Source organism: Gavialis gangeticus, unplaced genomic scaffold (genome assembly GCF_001723915.1).
Source record: "Gavialis gangeticus isolate Ggan-Ray unplaced genomic scaffold, GavGan_comp1, whole genome shotgun sequence".
NCBI lineage: Eukaryota > Metazoa > Chordata > Crocodylia > Gavialidae > Gavialis > Gavialis gangeticus.
In genome coordinates, this window is record NW_017729030.1 from 22,140,680 (window position 1) to 22,147,094 (window position 6,415).

Consider the following 6,415-nt stretch of genomic DNA (forward strand, 5'->3'; position numbering starts at 1 on the left):
ATTTTCTTTTTTCCTTCCCCCTTTTTTTTTTTTTTCCTGGCGTGACACGGTTGCCCTCTAGTGTTTTAGGACATTGGGAGAGCCATCGGATTGCTGCGCTCAGTGAGAATAAAACAGGATCATAGCAGGGCGGTAGTAATGCCGGTGCCGCATTCATAATCCTGGTCGCTGTTCAACAGCTTGAAGTTCTCTCAAGCCCGTGCAACAATTGGCCTGTGCTGATGTTTGTTTCAAACAGCACGTGAGGAACTGAGAGGTTGACTTAACATTTGGAAATCTGCCTGGGTACTGAGAACGTGAGTTCATCCTTAAAGAAGGTCAGATAATTGTTTTGGAAATGCAGGGATTTTTTTTTTTAACCAAATGATGACACTAGGAATAATGGTATGTCTTTTCATCCACTCTTTCACCAACATTAGTACTTTATAATTTAGAACATCCCTGTTCCTTAATTTCTTGGCAAGGAGCATGTGGGAGATAAATCATGAATTTGTGAGGAAATAGGGGTTTTGCTGGTGAAGGTTCAGGGTTGGGAGGGAAGGGATCGATGCCTGCCACACATTGCCTTTGTGACCTTGGGCAAGTCAGCTAACAGTTGGATGTTTCACCTTCTGCATCTGCTTAAAAGGATGTAATAGCTGATTCACAGTAGTAATGTGCGAGTTACTTCACTGATGTTTGTAAGGCATTTTGAGATCCTTAGATGAAAAATATGTATGAACATGAGGCAATCATTGGGGTCAGGGAGGGGGGGATAGTTTACTTTTTGGAAGAAGAATTTCTGTCTGGTTTAGATGTTTCTTTAAGAAAGAAACAAGGGCTCTATATGCTACTTCCATGACCTTTACAGACCTTCTTTTCTAACAGACCTCCATTCAGTCACCCCCATCATGCAGGGCAATATTCCCTACTAGGACTTAGAACAATGCAACAAAAAGCTGAGGATAAAAGAGATAATGAAAATTAAATACTGGTTGCCAGGAAGATATGGACCGAACGTTACAAGCATAGGAAATATAAATGGAAAAGATCTTTTGGTCCATCTGATCTATTCCCCTTGTTGGTAGGCACAGCAAGAAATGTTAAATCTCCAGATACTTATCTGTTCTAGCCTTTAAATCATATGATACTTAAAGCTTTCAATTACTTCACTTGGTGGCTCATGACAATATCTGGTCATGTTAAAATTGTATTTCTAATATATAACCTAAATATCTCCTTTCTTAACTTTATTTTCCTTAGTGTTCAGTGCTTCATTCATATGACAAGTGGAGATTAGTGTCAAGTACTTGAGAGCACTATGCATTTTTTATTGATGATCCAAAAATATGAATACTATCATCTATCCTACGATTGCTTTTAATCACCTGTATGTTGCTATTCTGTAGCATGTCATTCTTTGTCAAACTCAAAGGTTTGCATGTCTAGTAACATGAATGTAATAATTTCAAAAAGAACTCCCTTAGGAATGACATTTCATTTTTCAGGAAAGGTTTCATGATAGTTTCCCTAATCCCCCCAAACAAACAAACAAAAACCGTTTTACATTATAGATGTTAAATAATGTGTCAGCTATTACAGATTTAATGCCTGTCTGTGCTATACTTCCTGGAAAATATTTGCTTTGTTTGTAGCTTTCATCTAAAACAGGTTTTTCATTTTGCATTTGAGCAGTATATTGCTGTTCTGCTGGCAGTGGTCACTGTGGAAAGGAACAGAGCCAAAATGTAATTTTATGGGGTTATTAGGTTAAGAGACAAAGAAATAAAGATCTATGCTATATGTAACTGCAGAAATGTAATGTACAGTAATATTGGATGAGTAACTCATGAGCCCTGATTTCACATATTTTTTGCCTATTCTTCGTAAACCAGTGATGTTTTCCTTATTATGCAGATGTCAAAAAGAATTTATGTAGACCTGTCTGTAACAAGAGCATAAGTGTGACATGATTTTACTGTTCCTACTGAAGGATCAGAGAGTACAATGTGCAGTGGAGGTAAATCTTAGGTTAAGCTAAATGTACTTGCTAGCAAGCAAACTGTTTCAAAAAGAGAACTTTATTTTTAAAGGCTTAATTTTCTCTTTGGAAAACATGATCTTTTCATTAATTTTGCTGAAGAACTTGACTTGCTGTACCTACTGTTTTTGATATAGTTGAGTTTGAGAAAACTGCTGCTTCTGAGTAGAAAGGTTTGCTGGACATCAACACAGTTTTAACAGACCGCATTTGCGCACACACGTGTGTGTGTGCATACATGCACATGTGCACTTGTGTGTAGTGTGCTCAGTTTTCTATCTAGTTGGACATTATTTGCAACACAGACCCAAATAGGGTAGTATTAACCCTAAAGGGTATCATTTCAGTTCTTAGTTCTAAAACCCCACAGATACTAGTTATGAAGCTAAAGAACATAATTTTCATCAGTTGTCTTTTACATCTTGTGCATATAAAAATGTGTATATATAATTCTCTGTACAGTATATAGTGAACAGCCCATGCAGAGTAACTTCTTCCTTGTGCATCACTGAGATCTCTGTAGCATGTTGCTGAACCATCTTACCCAGGTCTCATTTTGAGGATGTGGCAACTACATTCACATGGTACAAGTTCGCAAGGGTTACATCCCATGACGAATGCTGTAGGTCATCTGCATATATTTGAGTCCCTTATCCACAGACTAAACTGTAAAGATTTATGTGCAAAGGTAACTTGCATGTTTCGGTGGCTTGGGGGTGCGGGGGATTATACTTTAAACATTGTGCACCGAAACAAGACACAGTATTTATTTATGCTTCAGGCTCAGTGACTACAACCCATTAATGGCTCAGATATTCAAGTTGTCTAAACCACCATAATTCAACTAAAGTTAATGTAGAGCCACACCAGTTTACAAAACCGAGGACTTGTTCATTATACTTAGGTATGAAGCAGCACATCAAGGAAAATCTGCAGGCAGTATGAAGCAATGTAACACAGCCTCTATGAGCACTTCACAGTGCCATTTTGGTCTCAGTATTGAATACAGAAGCCAATTCAAGATCTGTGACTTAATGTTCAAAACCTGTTTCAGGATTGACCCTAATTACGTGAGTGTAGCTACTACTGTAACTTCCCAGGTATGTTTTGGTGGTACCCTGAAACTATCAACTGTCCACAAATGCATAGGGAACAGAGTTTCCTTAGGAGGACTTGGATTTTGGAAGACCATCCTACAAGAGATGGGAATGACCAAGGACACAGTGCATTTGGAGCTAACTGCAAACTCATCTTTTCGTTTAGCTTTTCCCTTAGTAAGTTCTTTTCATGCTCAGGAGACCCACTTGCATACAATCAAAATTACATTTTTGTTAATAGAACAAATGGAAGAGTGATTTTGCTTGACTTCTCTTTAACTTTGGAAAGCACTTTGAGCCTACATATTAGAACAATGCGAGGATGTAGGATAGGCAAGCATTTTAGCCTGCAGGTGGATGCATGATGAATACGAAGTCCTGCATGAGATCAAATTTGAGATTATCAAGCAGTGTTGAAGAAGTGTAGCTTGTGCTGCTGCTGACTCTAGTATATTTTATAAAATCATTGTATTGGGCTGTAGAATAATGATCAAGGATCTACAACATGCTGTGTTTGAGCTGCTTGCTAAATATTGTGGTACTTCTTACATGTATATCCAGATCCTTATCTTTGTATAAATTTTTATGGTTCCATTGACGTTAATGAGCGATGCCAGTTTACATCAGCTGAGGGTCTGTTCCATGCTTTTCACAGATAACAAAGCAAAACAATGCCAACAAACCCAAAACTCTTTTGAACAGTGAGATGTTAAAAAGCTGTGATAGGGTGAAAAGGTGGTATTCCTTAGGTTTTTAACTCTGTTTCTGTTTCCTTATTAATCAAACTATCACAACCTCTTTACTATTTTCATAGCATATTTCAGACTACTCCACCATGAAAAAATAGCCTTAAAAACATAACAAGAAATCTACAAACACTGAAACTGCTCTGAGATCAGCCTCCAATTGCTCACTCAACCAGCATTGATGTATCTAAATTATATTCTTTGTCTGCTTTATGTCTAGTTTTATTGTTTGAAAGGAAATTGGGCAAGAACTGTTTTCTCTGAGGCTATGTATATACTGGAAGGTTACCATCATATGGTCTGCTAGCTTACAACAGCTGGCATTTCCATTTTATCAAAGCACATGTGTACCTGGGGGCTTATACTAGTGCTGCATGACTTCATTGCATCTGTTGTATTACTTGAAGCTAGAATGTACCCCAGACCAGCAGCAAGTGTTCCCCTTGCCGCCTTCTGACACCATGTACTGAAACACTTTTGCAATGAATTGTGGGATGCTTTTGCCACCACTAGAGAATTATGGGTCTCCAAGACGAATGTCCCATCATTCCCTTTTCCGTGTTCCATATTTTGCATCCTATCATTTGTAAAAGTTCTACAGTTCTTTGTATTTTTTTCCCCTCTATCTCTCTGCCAAGTTGCCACAGTTCTTGTGTCTGTTTTACAGACAGGCTGCACAGTTCTTCTGCATTTACAGCATTTAAATGACCATAATTGCAATAGTGATAGGTGGCACAATTAAGATTACACAGGAATTCTGAGAGAATGAGTCAATAATACACAGAGTGCAGGTTGCTACAAATATTCACTGAGTGGTAGTATTATTTCTGAGGCCTGAGAAATGAACACCAAGTGATAGGATTGTGTTGTGATGAACATCTTCATTGGCTGCAGAACTTTTAAGATGAGAAGGCCACTTTTCTGGTGTTGTTGGTCCCAGCCTTCCAATGTAAGGATGAAAATGAAAGCTATTCTGATGGTACACTGAGGCTGTAGAAACTTCCAAGTGCAGGCCACTGTTGGTCTTAGTGGGGGCAGTTGTCATGTAGTGGGCAAAGCCATTGAGCACATCCTGCTATGTGGATGGACATGAGCCGCCAATGTGAGGAAGCGGTCAGTAAGGCTAAACGCACCTTGTACAGATGCAGCACAGGCAGGTCCAGGGAGGTGATCCTTCCCCTTTATGCGGTGCTGGTTAGGCCACAGTTAGAGTACTGTGTCTAGCTCTGGGTACTGCACTTCAAGAGGGTTGTGGCTAACCTTGAGAGGGTCCAGAGGAGGGCCACTCGCGTAGTCAGGGGGCAGCAGGCCAGGCCCTACGAAGAGAGGCTGAAAGGCCTGAATCTATTCAGCCTTCACAAGAGAAGACTGAGAGGGGATCTGGTGGCCATCTATAAACTCACCAGAGGGGACCAGCGGAACATAGGTGAGGCTCTGTTCCTCTGGGCACCACCTGGGATAACAAGGAATAATGGCTACAAATTGATTGAGAGCAGGTTCGGGCTTGATATGAGGAGGCATTCCTTTACAGTTGGGGCTGCCAGGCTCTGGAACGGGCTCCCAAGGGAGCTGGTGCTCTCCCCTACCTTGGGGGTCTTCAAGAGGAGGTTGGATAGATATCTGGCTGGGGCATTATGATCCCAGGACTTATTCATGCCCAGGGCAGGGGGTCAGACTTGATGGTCTGTTCAGGTCCCTTCCGATCCTAGAAACTATAAAACTAACTATGAAACTATGTGTTGTGCACATGTTGCAATGTATAGGACATAATAGAGGGATATGAAGCAATCAGTTTCCTGAACTGTGATGGACTGATATATAGAATGCATATCCCAAGATCTAGTTCCTTACATTGTGCAACTGGCAGTATAAACAGAAAAAAATGATGCAAGTGCTAGTGGATTACAGAGAATGTTTGAGAAACTTTAATGTTGAATGTATGCAGAAAGCATATAATTTGTGCATCTTCAAAGATGTAACTTTTCCATGACCTCACCAGTATGAATGTACTGATTAGGGAAGAATATCAGTAATAATTCTCGGGACATGGCCCCGTTTCATTGCTCTGACTCATGAAGCCTTCCACTACACATCTGGGGCATGAACACACATAACACCTAGTGGTTTAAATGTAGGTTAAGCCTTTAGTGGAAAGCCTGTTACAAAGCTTTAGAGCCACCTGGAGCAGTTCAAAAGTATACCTGATAAATCAAGTACTATTTTGGACTAATTCACTGTTATCTGTGGACACCAAGCATTCTATGACGCGGGTTTAATCGGTCCTTCAGGCATTCTGCACTGTATTGCTCCTCCTTATGGTGTTGCAACTGTCTGCTCTGGTATGTAGCCAGAACTCTGCTGTCTTCCTCCTTCCTTCCCACTTCCCCTTTTTTGTGCCTTTTGTTAGCACTTGTTTTATCACTGAGCTCCCTTGCACTGCTTATTCAGTAAATGCTATCTAACAATGACCTGTCCTCACTCCCTACTTGACTGCAGCCCCTCATCATGCTCCCCACCCCCCTAGACCCAGGGAAGCAGTAAGTGTGGATCCA

General features: G+C 40.4%; 1 protein-coding gene across 1 annotated transcript in view; it reads left to right on the forward strand.

Moving 5' to 3' along the window:
* The first annotated feature begins 91 nt into the window (after positions 1–91).
* The window catches only part of LOC109301102 (bifunctional heparan sulfate N-deacetylase/N-sulfotransferase 3), a 176,865-nt gene continuing 170,541 nt past the window's right edge, over positions 92–6,415 (forward strand). The window contains exon 1 of the mRNA XM_019522025.1: positions 92–317. The gene's annotated coding sequence lies outside the window, so the exon portion shown is untranslated. The remainder of the gene's footprint in view (positions 318–6,415) is intronic.